The sequence below is a fragment of the Harmonia axyridis genome, chromosome X (genome assembly GCF_914767665.1).
Source record: "Harmonia axyridis chromosome X, icHarAxyr1.1, whole genome shotgun sequence".
In the NCBI taxonomy this organism is placed as follows: Eukaryota; Metazoa; Arthropoda; class Insecta; order Coleoptera; family Coccinellidae; genus Harmonia; species Harmonia axyridis.
In genome coordinates this window covers 10,953,013-10,973,041 of record NC_059508.1, presented here as the reverse complement: position 1 = coordinate 10,973,041, position 20,029 = coordinate 10,953,013, and the positions used below count along the sequence as shown (strand labels likewise).

Sequence of the window (20,029 nt, the reverse complement as noted above, 5' to 3'; positions counted from 1 at the left end):
GGGTGTCCCAAATTCGATGCTCACTGAGAGCATCTCGAGAACTATAAAACTTATTATTAGGTGTACAACTTTGCTGCGCTGTTTTGCAATAGATCGCTGTAGCGGTAAGTGGATGTCGAAATAAATAGATCGTAGATGTCATACAATAAGCTTAGGTATTTGTAAACATAACTCCATCGAAATATTAGACGATTTGTGTCTGCATCATAAAGTTATACTCGATTAAACATGTCAGCCAAATTCTCGTTATTTGCTGGAGGTTTCGATTTTCTGCTTCAATATGAAGAAATCTGCGAATGAAGCTCATCGATTGCTCTCAAATACCTATGGTGAGGCCGCTGTTAGTGAAAAAACGTGTCGAGAGTGGTTTCAACGCTTCAAGAACGGTGATTTTGATGCCGAAGACCAGCATGGCGGTGGAAGAAAGAAGGTTTTCGAAGATGCAGAATTGTAGACATTACTTCATCAAGACTCGTGTCAAACGCAACAAAACTGGCAGGATCATTGGAAGTGATGCAAAAAGTCATTTCAAAACGCCTACAAGGAAATTGGGTGCCGTACGAGTTGAAGCCGAGAGATGTTGAACGGAAGGAATTTCTGCATTGCATTGTGACTGAAGACGATAATCCCAAGTGCATAAAATCAAATTCAAATTCAATTCAAAATTCAAATTTATTCATCACAACATATAGCATCATAAGGATATACCAGCCATGCTTCCACGTCGACGGCCAAACCGAATATTCACAGTTCCCAGCTCATGCTCAGTATTTGGTGGGACCAGCTCGGCATAGTGTATTATGAGTTGTTAAAACCGACTGACCGATTCGTGGATCGCTTCAAAAGATGAGTAATTTTTCCAACGCGGGATTATGACGCTGAACGAAAGATGGGAAAATACTTTGAATCATAAATGTATAACCAGTTTTTTACAATAAAGCCTCGAATTTCAAAAAAACGGCGGAAGCAAAGTTGTACGTCAAAAAAAGAGATCGGGGATCCTTGAAGATTTTTTCTACAAGACTTCTCGAGATGTTCTCAATGAATTGGGACACCCTGTACATGTATCACTCTTGAAGATGACTATGTTGACGAATAAAGACGAATTAAGAAAAAATGTGTTTTTACTGGTCAGCCTGGGATTTATCGATTGCGCTGAAAAATTGGCTATTCGTCTACCTTCAACCCGGATATCCTAATTTCCGCAACATTCCTAAACAATCCTCTGCCGGAAGACACAAACCCATTTCCTACCATTCAAAAGTCGCGAAAAAGTACTCGAAGTTTCGGTTCCAAAAAAAAAATTAGCACCCAAGCAATCGTTTACCGCTAATGCTGCAGGAAATGGATACACGCGATAAAAATACTCCTGATAAATACTCGCATGTCTAACCTTTAATTAGAATAAAAGCTGATAATCTTCAAATTAATAACACTTTGGATTGCATACACCGTGAAAGTGAGGATCAAATGCAATCATTTCCTTTCTTGAAATATAAGAGACCATTTCCTATAATAATCGAGCAACCACAAGACATATGTCGACTACATGAGAACCAGGATTGCTGGGTAGGTTGCACGTTTTGCAGCTTCTGATCACGAATTGCTTATTCGATGAAAATATCAGTTCATGTAGACACGTTTTATCTGACGTCTCACACCCATACTTACATTTGCGCAACCTTCTACGTCATTTACAAACGTTATAAGAAGTTTGCGAATATTTGTCTCAGCTTCTTATACAACTCGCCTGAATTTGAAATGTTCAGTCTTGTTTTGACATGTCTGCTATCTGCGAACATCTTCAATTTCAGCCTCAATGCCGAGCATAACAAAATCAATAATAACATTCCAGTTATTCTATTTAAATTCTCAATTCGATATGAAATACAAGTTTTTCGCTTCATCAGATTTGAAATTTTTGATAACTGAAGAGTTTGTAATACCATAGAAGCAAAATATTGTTTTCTGCTTGTTTCAAATATTAGAGAAAACAGTATTTTGGTTCCACAAACTCTTCATATATCAAGAATTATTTTACATCAAGTTACTAAAAATTCAAATCTGAAGAAGCTACTGTGTAGCGGAACAATTATAACTTATAGACTTAAAAAGTGGAAATAGAATAACCGTAATGTTATTTTCGATTTGAAATAAATTTCTATAAAGTAACGGTCAATCAAATATAACAAAATCTTTTTGTAGCACTGGCCACCCAAATTTCACCCCTACTATACTTTTTTTCGTGACAAATAACTTCATACCCTTCTTTAAGAAGCCAATAGATTCTCAAATAGATAAAGAAGAAAAAAAAGAAATAGAGAGAGTCAGTTACTCTTTACATTTTGCATCCAAACGATTTGTGAGTCTGAAAGTTCATTAACTGGTTAAAAGGGTTAGAGAATATCCTATTATACATCTTCTTCAACTTACAAATCACTTTATTGCAATAAAGAACGTTAATTGTTTTCTATAGGAAATAATGGTATAAAAATTCTGTAACAGTTTTTAAGCGAAAATAATGCGATGAAATTTTCGCAAAAATCGTGTGGAGTATTGTTATAATTGGAATTCTGCTCAGATAGTTAAATATCAATACGCATTATGTAAGAATCAGTTCTCCAATTATAACAAACAAAATCATGGAAAAAAACTTCTCACCATAATTATCTAGACGCCAATTACATATAAAATTCTACAAAATGTCTCTGTTAGATCAACTCAAGACGATTCAACTTCATACGAGAAGACATTTCAACAATTACACTTTTTACTGTTCCAACATTAAATGACCTTTTTTTGTAAGACAAAATTTATTTCGTTATAATGGAACCTCGTTAGAATAATTTCTTAATTTTAAACTTGAACAAAATGATGCTGTTGGATTGTTGTTCATAATTTGAATGGATTGGAAAAGGTATGTATTCCTTTCCCAAAGAAAATAATGAAAGAGTGAAGTTAATCTTTATCGGAAATCTGATTTTAGAAAGAATTATGATTTCATCTCGTAAAACATAATGAAACTGAGTGTTGGTACTTATTCATTGTTAATTCTAGCGTTGTTGGACAGTTCCAGTCACGATTTGCGTAAAGAACAAAACAGGTTGAGCCTCTAGCAAATTTCGACCGTATGTAGAATAACCCACCTTTCATTAAATACCCAAAGAAATATTTTCGTGCATATCTATAAGACATGGTAACCTACATGTAGTTTAAAATTTCACAAATCGACGTTTTTCACGGATCTAAACGGTCTACTCAAGTTCTGCACGATTGTCTGGGTAAAGCTTGAAGAATGGACCTAGCCTAGAAACGAAAAGTGTTGAGATAAGCCTAAATGTGGTGAAGATAGAAATCTCGAAGCGCAGGAGGATTCATGAAAGTTTTCTTTTTCAACACTTTTCACCAGTCCAAGATCCAATCTCGTAAATACAGGATGGTTCAGTTCACATCCAATGGAATTAGAAACAAGCGATGAAGTCTTCGAAGTTTGTTCAATATTTTATGACATGTCTAAGAACACCACAAAACCGTTGTAATAATTTCATCATTTAGATTGGTTGATCAGCTTGTTACGGGGTAACAGCAGACAGCCCAAATGTCTATAATTTTCGAATTTTGAGCCTAGAATTATATCGAATAATAGAGGGTGAATAATTCGAGCTCATAATCAAGTCTGCTAGGCCGACAGGTCAATAACTTCCGAACTTAATAACCTATGCTAGAAACATACAATTTTCAGTATAAATTCAGCTGAAAATTTTATAATTCATCTTTTAGATTTCACTGAAATTTTCACGTATATAAAATTCATCAATAAAGTGGGTCGTTTTTACACGGGTGTTTAGTTCAGCTTTGAAATAATTACATAAAAAAACAATATTCTCTCTTGATGTGCAGCAGAACGAATATATTCCTCTTCCGATATTAAGATCAGAAACGGATAATGTCATTAAAAACTCAACAGCAGGAAAATCACCAAGACAAGGTAACGTACATACAGAAATTACTATATTAATTGATGAAGATAGCATATCTTGATTGAATTGAGAGACGAATTTGTCATGATTGTCTCAAATATTCACTTGAAACTCGTTTTATCCATTTTTGAAGCTTCAATAATTTGATGGCGATATACAATTGAAATACAAGGAGAGGATAAAAATCGAATACTGGCAGGCTTGCACTTATTCTATTGAAAAGCTTTTTCGTTTCCTCAAGAAAATTGTTCCTTAACAAATGATAACAAATTTTCTTGAATTTCAATTGTAACAAGCGCGCAAAAGCTCCGAACGTAAGTGCTTTCTCTCAATTCATTTATGTCTTTATTCTGATTTTGAGCCTATTCAGTGTAATATGTAATGTCATCAAACAGGTTTCAAGTTCAGTATATCAGAAGATATTCCTACCACACAACGACGAATGTTATTGCACCTCTTTACAATTCGAACAATGTTCAATGAGAACCAGCATCAAGGTACATTATCATTATATTTCGAAATAGAATGTGGCATATGAGGTCGAACGAGGCTATTTTCTAGGTGCAAATCATCGAAACACAAGCCTACTGAATGTAAGATAATTCGATGTAACTGTAAGAGGAATTTAAAGGACTCATAACCATAAATATTGGAGGCAGTAATGAGGAAATTCCATAGGCAGAATGACAGCAGCAGTTGTAACTAGCATAGGACCAAGCTGACTCTAATATTATTAATAATTAATGGGGTAACGTTTGAAACACTAATGAAATGCAAAATGAGTTAACTGGAAGTCAATTCGATATCGGAAATTTTCAAATTGAACATTAAGCACAAGCTCTTGTACCTCGAACAGGAAAATGAGAAAACTTGAAAACACCTCATCTAGATAAACTAGCCAATAGCAATGACATAATAATAAATTTGCTGTGCTTAGCGAAAATGCCGTATCTCAAATTTTTTGCTTTTGCAGTTGAAGTTTCTATGGGTTCTGAATTCGAAAAATACGGGCATTGTGACGATTCAATATAGCGTTCTGTTCGGGAAACATGCTTTTAATAAAATACACTACCGAATTTAACCTCAACAATCTCAAAACAGTTGCTTTCTAAAAGTAACTAAGATTCTAGTTAATTTAAAAAAAAAAAATTAAAGAAACTGAGATGCAGTAACTCAAATAATTCAAAGGAGCTCAGTTACTATCAAGTAAACGGGAACCTTTTTCTGAGAGCCCTGGAAAATGGAAACATATCACCTATCAAAAAATAAAAGGAACTGAGATGCAGAGTAACAGTAACTGAGATACTTTACTGAGTTACTATTGAGTAGCTGAGAACGTTTTTCTGAGAACCTCGGAGACACATATTATTACAAAAAAAAGGAACTGAGATGCAGTAACTGACTAGCAGTAACTGAGATACTTATTAGGCCAATTGAAAAGTTCCCGGTCTGATGCACAGATGGCGGTGCTACTATTAAATCCATATGATTTTTAGTTAGTACCAACCTCCAAACGATACGAGTCAAAATTTGAGAGCAGTCCTACCATTAGTTTGGGAGATTTTGTGAGTGTAGCTACTTTTGTTATTTCAAAAAAGAATTTCGTGTGGTGATAAAATATTGCTTTTTGAAGGGAAAAAATACAGTTGAAGCAAAATCTTGACTCAATAAAGAGTTTCCGGGGTCTGCAACAGGAAAATCAAACATCATTGGTTGGTATGCTAAGTTTTAGCGTGGTGAAATGAGCGCCGAAGATGGCGAACGCAGTGGACGCCCAAAAGAGGCTGTCACCGACGAAAAAAACAAAAAGTTTACAAAATAATTTTGAATGACCGCGATAGCAGACATTGTGAAGATGTTATCTGAACGTATACATCATATTATTTACGAATATTTGTACATGACAAAGCTGTGTGCAAAATGGGTGCCGCACGAGCTCACAATCGATCGAAAGCAACAACGTGTTAATGACTCTGAGCAGTGTTTGATCTGTTCAAGTGCCACAAACCTGAATTTTTGCGTCGATATGTGACAATGGATGAAACATGGCTCCATCATTTCACTACCCGAGTCCAATCGACAGTCAGCTGAGTGGACTGCACACGATGAACCGAATCCAAAGCAAGGAAAAACACAACAGACTGCTGGCGAAGGATTCGATTTTGGCATTTTAAGAAAAGCTCGAAACAGTGGTTTCAAAACGGTGTGAACGTGGACACTAAAGAATTCTAAAACAACAGCAATCGTGTGGGTACTACACCTATATTGCGTGATAGATTTGAAATATGGCTTCAAAAATCGTTTATGGGAAAACGGCTATTCATTTAACAGTTATTCAGTGAGCTGCAGAGAAGACCTGCAAGCTATCAGTTTGGAAATAATGACAAGTTCAAACACGATCTTGATGAATAGTCGATTGTACTCAGATCTGGTTATCTCGGAACCCCATAATTTAATAATGTCCGATACGGTCGAAAATGTGATTTGTATCTCTCGCGAGAAAAGCATCGGAAAAACCGCTGCATTCATATGCATCTAGGATAACGGTTATTTTCTCGAGGTGAGATATATCAGCAATCATCTTAAACGGATTTCAACACTTGTACGAGGGTTACTATTTATGTATTAAGAATACAAAAAAGAAACAAGCGGTTTCGATGCGAAATATTTTTACTGCTTTCGAAAATAATCGCTTTTAAGATCTGAACACTTTTGCAAGCGATTGAACCATCATTCAAAACATTTTTCCAGTCAGTAGATGTAGTTCTAAAACATGCGTTGTGAAGGCCTCAACCAAAACGTGAAATTAGGCGGTCACCAAACGTGTCTTTCAATAAATCGATTGTGGCACGAGCTGTGTGACATGTTGAGCCGTCTTGTTGGAACCACAGCTCATGGACATCATGGTTGTTCAATTCAGGAATGAAAAAGTTAGTAATCATGGCTCTATACCGATCACCATTGACTGTAACGTTCTGGCCATCATAGTTTTTGAAGAAGTACGGACCAATGATTCCACCAGCCCATAAAACGCACCAAACAGTCAGTTTTTCTGGATGTAACGGTGTTTCGACATACACTTGAGGATTAGCTTCACTCCAAATGCGGCAGTTTTGTTTGTTGACGTAGCCATTCAACCAGAAGTGCGCTTCATCGATAAACAAAATGAAATGGACGTAGTGCGCGATACGTATTCCGCACAGAACCATTATTTTCGAAATAAATTTGCACTATTTGCAAGCGTTGTTCAGGCGTGAGTCTATTCATGATGAATTGTCAAACCAAACTGAGAATAAATCACTTGACAGCTGTTAAATCGGTTGCCGTCTTGAACAGTAATGCCAACTTAAAGTTATATATCTCAAAAAAAAACAACCGTTACAAAGGCTTTCAATTGTGCTTCATCGCCAAAAGTTGAATTTAGTTGATAGATGCATTTTTCCCCAGTTAGAACACGAAAGTCATAATTTTCATAGCTCGAAAATTTTCACGACTGAAATCCATGGCAAAGATAAATATTTCAATTTACTGTAAACAACAAAAATTGTGCTCTTTCGTCAAAACGTTATGAATACTTAGATATAACAAAAAATTTCAATTTTTCGATGTCAATATCAGATTTCACCTGGCACTATCAGTGTTGCCACTTCTCAATACATAAATAGTAGCCCTCGTATACAACATTTCAGCGAGTAACTATCACTCGGTTAAGTATTTGAAAGTTCGCCATTTTCGTATATTCAAATGCCGTACTTGGGTTTAAACCGAATCAATCGACTATTTACTGAAACGTAAGCATCTTTCCAATCGACTTTTATAACCGTTCAGTTGGTCAAATTACGTGTATTACTCCCCTGATATGTAATAAGTCCTAATAAGTTAATTTTCACTTTCTTGGTTAACGTACTTTATTTGTCTAATAAATGGTGAAAACCGATTTTCTTGTTATGTTAGAGCACGATAATACCAAGTTCTTTTGAAGAAAACATCATAATTGAAGTAATATTCTCTTGAAGAATCGAAATGCGTTTCTCTCAGAATATTTGAAGCATTATCAGTTGTAAGAAGTCATTATTAACAACATACTTTGGATATCATCTTCCCTTTCATAATCAATTTGTATCCAGTATGAATTATTCTTATTCTTTTAGAATAGACGGCTGTAGTAAGTTGTAGTCGAAATAAATAGATCCTAAATGTCATACAATAAGCTAAGGTATTTGTAAACATAACGCCATCGAAATATTAGTTGATTGTGTCTGCATCATAAAGTTATTCCTCGAGTTATTCTCGATTGAACATGTCAGTTTACGAGTCAAATTCTCGTCATTTGCGGTAGGTTTTAATTTTCTGCTTTGATATGAAGTAATCTGCTGCTGAGGCTCTTCGAATGCTCCCAAATACCTATGGTTAGACCGCTATTAGTGAGAGAACGTGCCGAGAGTGATTTAAATGCTTCAAGAACGTTTATTTTGACGTCGATGACCAGCATGGCGGTGGAATAGAGAAGCCTGTCGAAGATGCAGAATTGGAGGAATTACTTGATCAAGACTCGTGTCAAACGCAACAAGAATTGGCAGAATCATTGGGATTGACGCAACAAGCCATTTCAAAACGCCTGAAAGTCATAGGAATGATTCAGAAACAAGGAAATTGGGTGCCGTATGAGTTGAAGCCGAGATATGTTGAACGGCGTTTGTTTGCTTGTGAACAGCTGCTTGAAAGGCAAAGACGGAAGGGATTTCTGCATCGCATTGTGACTGGAGATGAAAAATGGGTTCATTACGATAAATCATGGGAATATCCCGACCATGCTTCCACGTCGACGGCCAAACCGAATATTCACGATTCCAAGGCCATGCTCAGTATTTGGTGGAACCAGCTCGGCGTAGTTTATTATGAATTGTAAAAATCGACTGGAACAATCACAGGCGATCGTTATCGAACGAAATTAATGCGTTTGAGCCGAGCATTTAGAGATAAATGACCGCAATACAACGAGAGACATGATAAAATGATTTGACAGCATGACAATGCTCGACCCCATGTTGCGAAAGTGATCAAGACATACTTGGAAACGTTGAAATGGGAAGTCCTACCCCACCTTCCGTATTCTCCAGACGTTGCTCCCTCGGACTATAACTTGTTTCGATCAATAGCTCACAGCCTGGCTGACCAGCACTTCCGGACTTATGAAGAAGTAAAAAATTGGATCGATTCTTTGATCATTTCAAAAGCTGAGCGACAGATAGGAGAAAGTAGTGGCCAGCGATGGATAATACTTTGAATCATAAATGTATAGCCAGTTGTTCTACAATAATCCCCGAATTTTGGAAAAAAAACGGCGGAAGCAAAGTTGTACGTCTATGTAATTCATCTAGAATTTTTGTATTGGATCCTTTTATATACGAGTATTCTATACTCTCTTCAAGTGGGACATGATTGTTTCTTGTGCTGTTTAATTCTTTTACTTCCGATATTGCATGAGATCGACTCTATCCGACAGATAAATTTTCCCTTGTCCATGTTATTCCCGCGTTTTCATATAAGGCAACTAGAAAACACAATAATCGCTTTTGCTAATAAATTCAAGCTCGGCTAAACCTCAGAAGTATTCGGTTACAGCCGCTTTCAAATAGCACGGCTCATTTCAATCGAGTACAGTCTGTACTTCGGCATAATCAATCTCGCATTTTGACACATTGTAATGTCAAAAGGCGTGATGGCATATTAATCATATTGCAATTAAGATCGAATCACAGCTTGTCATTCAATAACCGTATGATGTCTTTTGACCAGACCCAATCGCGTGAGTATCTTGCATATATACAGTGTGAACTAGGTGCCTTCTTACCCTCGTGGAAAAAATGGATTTTATAGCGGTAATCACTGAGTGAATATGACAGCAATTCAAACGTCGCCAATTTTTGTATCACTGGTGGCCTCGGGTTGAAATTAATGTTAACAGTTTCGCAATTTGTGACATGGTACTGTAGCTTCACTTCGACGTATAAAGCTTCGTTCACACCAGCTGAGAATAGGGTCATAAATTACAGACGGAGGTTGGTGCAGCCTGGTTTGAATCAAGCTTTATTTAATCTGCGAAAAGATTTCAGGCAAAGTTTTTGTGCAAAGATCGATGTACCTATATCCAATAACAGGCCAATTGAAAAGTCCCCGGTCTACCATAGTAAAACACATTTTTTTGGCAAAATTCGATTTTATTATTCAAGATATTTGCCTTCGAGGGCGATACAGCGATTAGAGCAATCTTCCAACTTTTTGATACCATTTTTGTAGTACGATTTGTCTTTTGCTTCAAAATAGGCCTCAGTTTCGGCGATTACTTCTTCGTTTCCAGCGAGCATTCTTTTGAGGTCTGAGAAGAGGAAAAAGTCGCTGGGGGCCAGATCTGGCGAACACGGTGGATTCAGAAGCAATTCGAATCAAAATTCATGTAATTTGGCCATTGTTTTCATTGATTTGTGACACGGCGCATTGTCTTCATAAACAGCATCATTCTTTTCTTCAAATAGGACCGTTTCTTAACGATCTCATCCTTTAAATAATCCAGTACCGTTATATAATAATCGCTGTTGATGGTCTGGCCCTTTTGGAGGTAATCAATGAATATTATACCTTGCGCATCCCAGAACACTGATGCCGTAACCTTGTCAGTTGACTACATATTGTGTTTTTCCTCGCTTTGGATTCGGTTTATGGTATGCAGTCCACTCAGCTGACTCGATTATGGCAGAATTTCATGAATTGACCTTCGAATTGCGTCTGCTTCCACCGTATTCGCCAGATCTGACCCCAGCGACTATTTCCTGTTCTCAGACCTCAAAAGGATGCTCGCTGGAAAGAAATTTAGCGCCAATGAAGAAATAATCGCCGAAACTGATGCCTATTTTGAAGCGAAAAACAAATCGCACTACAAAAATGGTATCGAAGAGTTGAAAGATCGCTATAATCGCTGTATCGCCCTCGAAGGCAACTATGTTGAATAATAAAATCGAATTTTGCCAAAAAAGTGTTCTACTATGGTAGACCGGGGACTTTTAAATTGGCCTGTTACCACTCTTGAAGGTGATGTGTTTTTACTGGTTGTGTCTGGGAAGAGTATTAGCTGATATTTCTTCTCTTCGTACTGCCAATCAAATCAACTTCAAACCTCAGGCAATTTTCTGTTTGTTATCATCTCGATTGATTGAGAATGAGTTGGAGATTAATTATGGTATTAAAGTCTCTTTATTCATTAGATAAACTGCTACTTCCTTCATTTCTATCGCCATTCAAGCACTCCTATAACTTCATTCATCTGGGACAACAGCCCCATAAAATAGTGAATATCAGAGCTATATCGATAGCTGTTAGGTCATAAAATGAACCATTAAATATTTGTTCATACGTGGCGGTTAGTTGAAGCAATTAAGATTTTTTTCAGTTTTAATATCAGCAACTGCGATAATGCTTTATAGTCGCAAAACAAATATTTTTATTGACGAAATGAATTTTATTGGTTAATTAATATTCTAATTATATTTTCGTTAGATTGCATCGTAAATTTTGCCACAATATAGTCCTCGAAAAAAATTACAGTAAGAAGATGTAAGTTTTCATTAAGTTAACTTGTTAACTTCCAATTAAGAATACCATTTAACTTCAATTCATTGGAAAACGCAATAATAAGCAGCTAATATTTTATCATTCGACGATTTCTACTTGCACTGTCTGTAGAAGCGAATGTGCATTGAAGCAAAGAATAATTTTTTAAAAGACAAAGAACATGGTACGCTACAGCCGATCAAATATAAGACCCTATGTGTATTTGTTCAGTTTAATTAATGAATTTGTTCAACTAATTAAAACTTGATTGTAGTCATTATTCTAAGTAGAAAATCAATATATTTAATAGGATGAAAAATGTCGAACATGGGAAGGAATTGCTATTTATTTATTGTTTTCAATTATAAATCCTTGATAAGGTTTGAGAAGATAAAACTCTGATCTGCTATTAGACGCACTTCGACTTTCTTGCTAAGAAAGTATCTGATGGTCACAAATATCGATAAGTTATACTCAATTTTCTATCAGTTCACTATTTTGCACTAAAATTTATATAGTTTACTTTTCGGGTATTGATCATTTCTTTCGGAGATGGAAATTTATCTTCATTTTCGCTTTCACAGATTGCTTCACCAACCCAAACTCAATATGTAGAGGAGGAAGTGATATATTTTCCCACTTAACCAAAGCTTCTTTGATTGCATTAAGTTTTCTTTGAATCATGGCATCTCTTGAAAGCCCACTTCTGTGAATCTTGTGTTCATTTTTGGCTCGCCATTCTCAAAGGCATACAAACATTTTATATGTATATCTGTCCAGGGAGAAAATTCGCTATGTCCAAATCAACACAAATTGTCCATTTATGTTCTTCGTCCTTCATGGAAGAAGAATGATCAATAGTAACTGAACCATATTTTTTGCCATTATATAAAAGAACACATTTTAGACTATTTTTTGTACTTTCAATAAAAAGGCATCAATAGTTTTGCTGAGAGTCCTTCATAATTTTGCAGACTTACAAGTTATTTTGATTCAGGTATAATTCCAGGCATGTCTACTGGTAACTGAACCATATTTTTTGCCATTATATAAAAGAACACATTTTAGACTATGTTTTGTACTTTCAATAAAATAGCGTCAATAGTTTTGCTGAGAGTCCTTCATAATTTTGCAGACTACCAAGTTATTTTGATTCAGGTATAATTCCAGGCATGTCCACTAGTAACTGAACCATATTTTTTGCCATTATATAAAAGAACACATTTTAGACTATGTTTTGTACTTCATAATTTTGCAGACTACCAAGTTATCTTGATTCAGGTAAAATTCCAGGCATGCTTACGATATTCCCATCAATTTTTTTAATGATTTTCTCTCAATTTTTGTCTCTTCCGTGAAAAATTATTTTCAAGAAATTCAATCATTCACCTTCAATGGATTCAGTTCATAATAAATGAATAACTGTGCTCGAACGGATGTTAAACATTTGCGAATTCGATTCATCCGAAAGAGGTTTATGATCTTAAAATTCCCACGAAGTCAATCTCTTCCGAATATTCGATTTCCAATGTCAATATTAGAAACAATATTTCGTGGTTTTTTTCCCAGTTGAGAGATAACGTTTTGTTCGCTCTCAGATTAATACAATAGCAATTGTCTTTCATAATTGATATCGATCGAAATCGAGATAATTCCCAAGGAAATGTTTCACGTAAGAAGATCACAGATGGCACCTGTAGCGTGGTATGGATACCTGAACGTTTTTTGGAATGTTTTATGTGCATCGTTTTTGGCAATTCACTCTTTGGTATCCAAATATAAAAACAAGTCTTTACTGCGTTGGGAACATGCTTTGAATGCGATTTTCTTGTTATGACTTCTGAATTTAAGGTCAGTGGATTGTTCTTCCGGCAAAATTGAACATGTTGTCAACTTGAATCAGCACAGTGACCTAAATTGTTTGGTACTACCAATCAATCAAGTTTTTAATCATTGGAGTATATCTTACAAGTTGTTATCACCTCGAAATGCCTTGAACTCTTAATCAGAATTGCCAAAGATACTCTCGAAAAGAATAAGACTACTTTCTGAAAAAGTATTTAAAATTTCTACTGATATCTAGCTGATTTTTCAAAAACGGGACCGTTAGCCATGTTGAACTGAAATTTTAATTCATCGACCTGCTCTATAAATAGATTTACCGATTATGTTTATCTACGAGATATGTGATCTATTATTTTAATAGGTTTTCCAATAACGATGATACAACTTGAAAATAAATAGTATAAATTATTCAAATCAGGAAATATACGATATTTAGGGTGGTCCAATGGCTTCAGATCAACCTTCCTCATTGATCAGAAGAAATTAAAAAGTGTAAGTAAAAATTTAAAGAAAAAAAATTCATAAAAATTGAAAGATTTTGTTTTTTCAATGAGCCGACGAGCCATGAGCCAACTCTAATTTAATTACTCCACTGACTGTCTTTATGATTAAAGTTTCATTTATTCGATAAAAAATTACATTTGACTGTTATGTATTCACCAAATCATTGTGCCATATCTCTGTCGAGAAATAACTAAATAAACATTATGTGAAAATCGCTCAACATCAAAAGATTCTGTAATTTCTATTTTACCATAGTGTGATTCATGTACACCGTTATCAAATGACAAACACATCAATATTCACAAGCTGGACCATTTCGAAAAAATGCAGACTAGTCAGAAAACTTTTTCTCAGGTGCCTTTTACTGATAAAGATGTTTATTCTTCGAAACCAAGCAACCTAATATAACCAACGCATAAACGAATCAAAGGGGCAAATAACAAAACAAATAAATTTCTAATTCTTCGAGAGGTTCACTTGAGAAACGGATGTGTTGAAAGACCACAGCTTCCACTTTGAACGCATCAGGAGACACCAATGAGTCGTTCCAAATAGAGTTTACGACTGTTTGATTTGTATTTATATTTTGGGAAACGGAAATCCAAGTATGAGCCAGCCTAATTGTTTTTTTTTTCCCGGTTGCCGAGATGAAAATTCTCATATAAATAAAGTTTATTATTATTATTATATCGTGTATCAAACTCCCAACAGAATTATATGGATTATTGTTTCGAATAAAAAAAGAGTTTCACAATATTTAAAACCGTATCAAAATCTTTTTCAGAATTAATACATTGAATACTCTAGAATATTAATACTAACGCATATGAAATAAAAGAAACCCATACAAAATTTTCTGTTGCCCAGCCAAAAGAAGATATCCGATGTTTTCATTCGCGTCCTTTTCAAAGCATAATAATGATAATGAATCATGTATTTTTTCCACCTTCGTTAATTCGCTAGATGAAATTTGAAATTCAATTATTTTCTTATAAGGAAGACAAATGAATACCAGTTTCTAGTGTACGCTTATTAGGTTCAACGCCTAATTGTTCATTCCACATCTTGAAATATGGCTTCACTTGTACATTGGTCAAGGCTGCAACCTTGTTTGGAAATGTCCACTTATAGAATTGGCAAGCACAACAAGAAAAATTTAACACTTGCTCGAGTATAAACAACATAACTGGAAAAGTCCTAACTTACAATTTTCCCTAGTACCCGAATTGTTAAGGTGTTGTCAGATCTTAATAGTTTTGCAGAAAATACGATCTATTTTCGACAGAACTTTGAATAAGAGCAGCATACTCTTTGAAATAATCAAAAGGATTATTTTTAATGTAGATCTCAACTACTACTACTTTCTAAGATGCAGTAAAGATCTCTTGAACAATTGAATCAAATAGTAATTAACATAAGAAGAGAACTGCTTCGTTGTAAACCAACATGAGTTTAAATCGATTCAAATAAATTGAAACAAAATCTGATCTCCATTTATCCTCCGGAAAATATATTATCTAAAAATCAACTCACCTGACTTATTTCCCGTTCCTGAATATGTCATCAGTCTGAAAGAAAAAAAACTTTAAAATACCAGAGAGCCAACTTTTCCACAACAAAAATTTTCGGCTAATTAGGGATCGTCAATCCTGACCCCGCTCACCGATTTTTCGTAGACCTCACAGTTTTGAGGGAATTTGAACTCAAAATTCGGAAAAAAACAGAAAAAATTGAATCTCAATCCAAGAATCGTTAAATCTCCTGAAATATTCGTCACAGACCACTCGAATGAAAACGTTTTTCAGAGATCGTGTTCTGATCTAAAACATAGTGAGGTGTCAAGTGCGTAGTTCATATTCAGAAGAAGTGACAGTCGCGAGAAAATTATCAATTTTTTTGTTTGGAAATTGCAGTATATAAGCTATAATAATTCATGAAATAATGAACTAATCGCCAAACTGCAAGCATTTTCGTGATCTACGTAAATCCATAAAAGGTACAATATTCCCATGAGGGAACTTTTAATTTTTTCTTCAATTTACCAAGGTTTAGATATAGCGAAATATTTGGAAGAGTAAACTAACTGGAAAACGAGATATCTATGATCTGCTTCCTGATATCTTATTATTTAGAAAAAAGAGCTTGGTGTCCTTGAATTGTTCTTCGCTAAGTCTTTTAGTTCTCGAGATGCTTTCAGTGAGAATCGAATTTGGGACACCCTGTACGTTTGTCTTATATGTTTCTTGAAATATTTTACGAGTGAAAATCAATACATATATCAAATCCAAGCAACTCAAAATTGTGATAACAAGAAATATATTATGTTGAGATAATACCAAATAATAGTTAGTTTATCATATGGAATTCTTGGTAAGTATGCGTAACTGTGAAAATTCCAGGGGCGGTTGAGTATATTTATTCCCGGAAGATTCGAACGTTTCAATTCATACCACGTTCTCTCGTAACACCCAATCTAGTCCGCCATTTCCTGCAAACACAGCAAGTGGATGAATCAGCAGAAATTCACGAATTTCCGACATCTCATCTTTACCCACATAATAAAAGATCATTTGGAAATCGAATGCGTTCGATAAATTTCGCCACAACATAAAAGCATTTTCGCAGGAGGGACACAAAGCGTCGAATTCAGGCCAGCCAGCGTCGACAACTGAATGAAAACGATCGATAATTTCAACGAATTTATCGACACACAATCACACCAACTTTTTTTAAACGCTCGCTATATAATTTCGTCTCGATATCTTAAGTTGATTTGGGAATGGACTAAAACGATAGGGTGATGAAGAATCCATCCTCAAAGTCAATTGTGACCGTCCGTGCAAACGATAAGTCTTCAACAGAAAATTTATCGACACACAATCACACCAACTTTTTTTAAACGCTCGCTATATAATTTCGTCTCGATATCTTAAGTTGATTTGGGAATGGACTAAAACGATAGGGTGATGAAGAATCCATCCTCAAAGTCAATTGTGACCGTCCGTGCAAACGATAAGTCTTCAACAGAAAAACCTAAAAAAAAATTTCTGAGTAAATTCAATATTTCGTTTTCCTGCTCTTTCCAAAACTAGGCATTTGATTGTATAAAATTTTGCATTCAAATGTGAATAAACAGAGACTATGCAAGCAGAATATTGTAATAAATGCACCATCATGTGCATACTCTACAATTTCGATTTGTTCGCAAACCCTTTTCTTCTACGTGCTTTCGTCAACAACAAATAAATTGTTTATTACCTAGGACCAGGCCAAGAACTTTCCAGCTGAGGTAACAATAGTAATTATAACTGAGCAACTTGAATATTGTTCAGTTTTTCGAGAAGTTGCTCACTTGGATATTTAATGACGCTTTGCATAAAAAGTACTGGAATATTACGATGTTTTGTCTAGTACTCATACAAGGAGCAAAAAAAAAATTGACATAGCACAGAAACATATCGGTTTTAAATGAACTTGATATGACAATGATCGATTCAAAATTGAAACAATTTTTACAAACGTAGAGGTATCTACATGTCAATATTTGCAGCATAACATAGCATAGCCCTGTTATGAATTGATTTAATCTATTTTGTTTTTTCTTGCATCAAAATCTTCAATTAGTTGTTCATAGTTTGCATGAATACCGTATCTGAAAATTCTCTGTGCTTTTTTATGAAATGAGATTTTTCTAGGTATTTTCTGATTTGGTGCAAATTGAAGATGTGATTAGGCTTCATTCAGCAGCTATGGAAAGGAAAGGAAAGAGAATAACAGAATAGTAGTAACATAGTTTTCAGATTGAGCGAAACAATGACATTTCCTCTACAATTTTTTCTTTTGACTATTACCAATACACAATAAAACTTGGTAATCGATGAATGTACATAATTGTAACCATTGTGAGGTACTGCATCTAATTCGATAGAAAATTTTACGGCATTGCAATATAACAAGTCCAAAGGTGAACCAAACTTATCACAACCGAATGTAGTATTACATATTATTTTAATTGTTTTCCACAGTGAACTTTGAAATTGTTCGAGGTTGAAAATGAAAATTTTCGTGACAATAAAAAATGTATAGTGCATATATACAGATCCGCATATAACGGATTCAAAATCCAGCAATATCTGTAATCTAAATGGTTTTCCAATAAGATGTTTCATTTTGATATTCAAAAAACCCATTGTAAAAAGGAAGGTATGACAATATCAGTCGAATGGCCGCCACGGCTACGGTTGCAGCACTATATCTTTATGAAGAAGTGTTCCAAAACCTTTTCAAACATTCGAGGCTGTATGTCCTCGATAACTCAACGAATTCGATCTTTGAGGTCTTGAATCAATTGTGTGGCATTGGCAAAGGACCTGAAATATTTGTCACAGAACTCTCAAATGAATTCCAGAGATCGAATTCTGATCTAAAACATAGTGAGGTTTCGAGTGTGTTGCTTAGGTCCTTAGCCTCGAGAAAATTATCAAATTCTTTTTGAAAATTTCAGATCATTACCTATAATTCATGAAATAATGCACTAATCACCTAACTGCAAGCATTTTCGTGATCTACGTAATCGAACCAATCGATAAAAGGGTACAATATTCCCATGAAGGAACGTTTAATTTTTTTTCAATTTTCTAAGGGGTAGGTATGGAAAATTTTGTAAAAATTTATCGACAAAAAAATTTTCAGGCGATAGCGAAATTCGGCCAATTAGGGATCGTCAATTTTGACACTGCTCACCGATTCTCCGTAGACCCCACAGTTTTGAGGAAATTCGAACTAGAAACCTCAAATGAAAACGTTTTTCAGACATCGAGTTCTCATCTAGATCATAGTGAAGTTTCAAGTGTGTTGCTTATGTCCTGAAGAAGTGGCAGCTTCGAGAAAATTATCATTTTTTTTTTTTTAATTTCAGATTATTACCTATAATTCATGAAATAATGCACTAATCGCTCAACTGCAAGCATTTTCATGATCCACGTAATCGAATAGATTAATAACATAGGTCAATAAAGGATCATGAAGGAACAAAAAAATTTTCGAATGACCCAAATATCGGGATATTCCAAATGAAACCTCTTATAACTGGAAAACCCTATATATTACATCGAATGCGAATACATATACATATACATAAAACCAACTTTAGGAAACATCGATTATCCTGGGAAACATGCGAAAGTTACCAGGGAAATTGCAAGTTCCACGATAACACTAAAACCGAGACTAAAACCGAAACTTTACAGACGATGAAACAAACAAAAAAATTCAAGGATATAATTATTGCCATTGACCTGAAAGGAACATGCAAGGTCTAGTAAGGCCAGAAAGGGTTCGTGCTCGAAACCCATTTAACATAAGCTAGACCTTAAATTCTGAGCATACACTCGAAGGAAAAATGCTTGAAATGATCTAACACCTCTTCTTCTTCGATTATTTAGAAATATCATGTTTCAATAAATTAGGATCGTTACAACAATGAAAAATTCAAGTGTTAACAAACGTGACGAAATGAAATTTCAGCAGAATTGCAGAACTGATTTGTAGGAAAGGTAATAGGGACAATTATTATTCACAATTATTTCCACCTAACAAGGCGCTACAGTTCAAGATGAAATTATAGATTTTCGTGACAGTTTCGACCTTTTCGAAATCATGCAAAATTGTATGTCAGCTTACGTGATTTTCCAGTTGAATTTCTACATTTTTCGCTGTAAATGTTTCATCGCAGTTAATATCGACCAGATTGGTATATCGTGCTTTATAGAAGAGGCAAAATGAACACGATTTCCACCTAGATTCGAAAAAAATCCTACAAAGTGCATACGTCTCGGACAATTTTTGTTGTTCCTCCAGAAACAGTATTTACCAGGTACAAATGAAAGAGAGATGTAGGAAATCAAGGCTTCATACGAATGTAAATTATGGCTTTGGAGTAACGTAATTAGAAGAAAACCGTCACTCATTACTGTTATATTCAACTGGCTGATAACCAGGAGTCAACCTCTAAAAACACGCATTCGCTTTCATCCTCAAACAGTATTTATCGGCGAATTGATTTTTTTTTATTGGATGTACAAATGGAAAGA

The 20,029-nt window shown here is 35.0% G+C and overlaps 1 protein-coding gene across 3 annotated transcripts in view; it reads right to left on the bottom strand.

The window, feature by feature from the left end:
• LOC123686458 overlaps window positions 1-20,029 on the bottom strand; it is a 182,662-nt gene that overhangs the window by 126,215 nt on the left and 36,418 nt on the right. For all 3 annotated transcript variants that reach the window (XM_045626608.1, XM_045626611.1, XM_045626609.1), the window contains one exon: window positions 15,471-15,505. The gene's annotated coding sequence lies outside the window, so the exon portion shown is untranslated. The remainder of the gene's footprint in view (window positions 1-15,470; window positions 15,506-20,029) is intronic.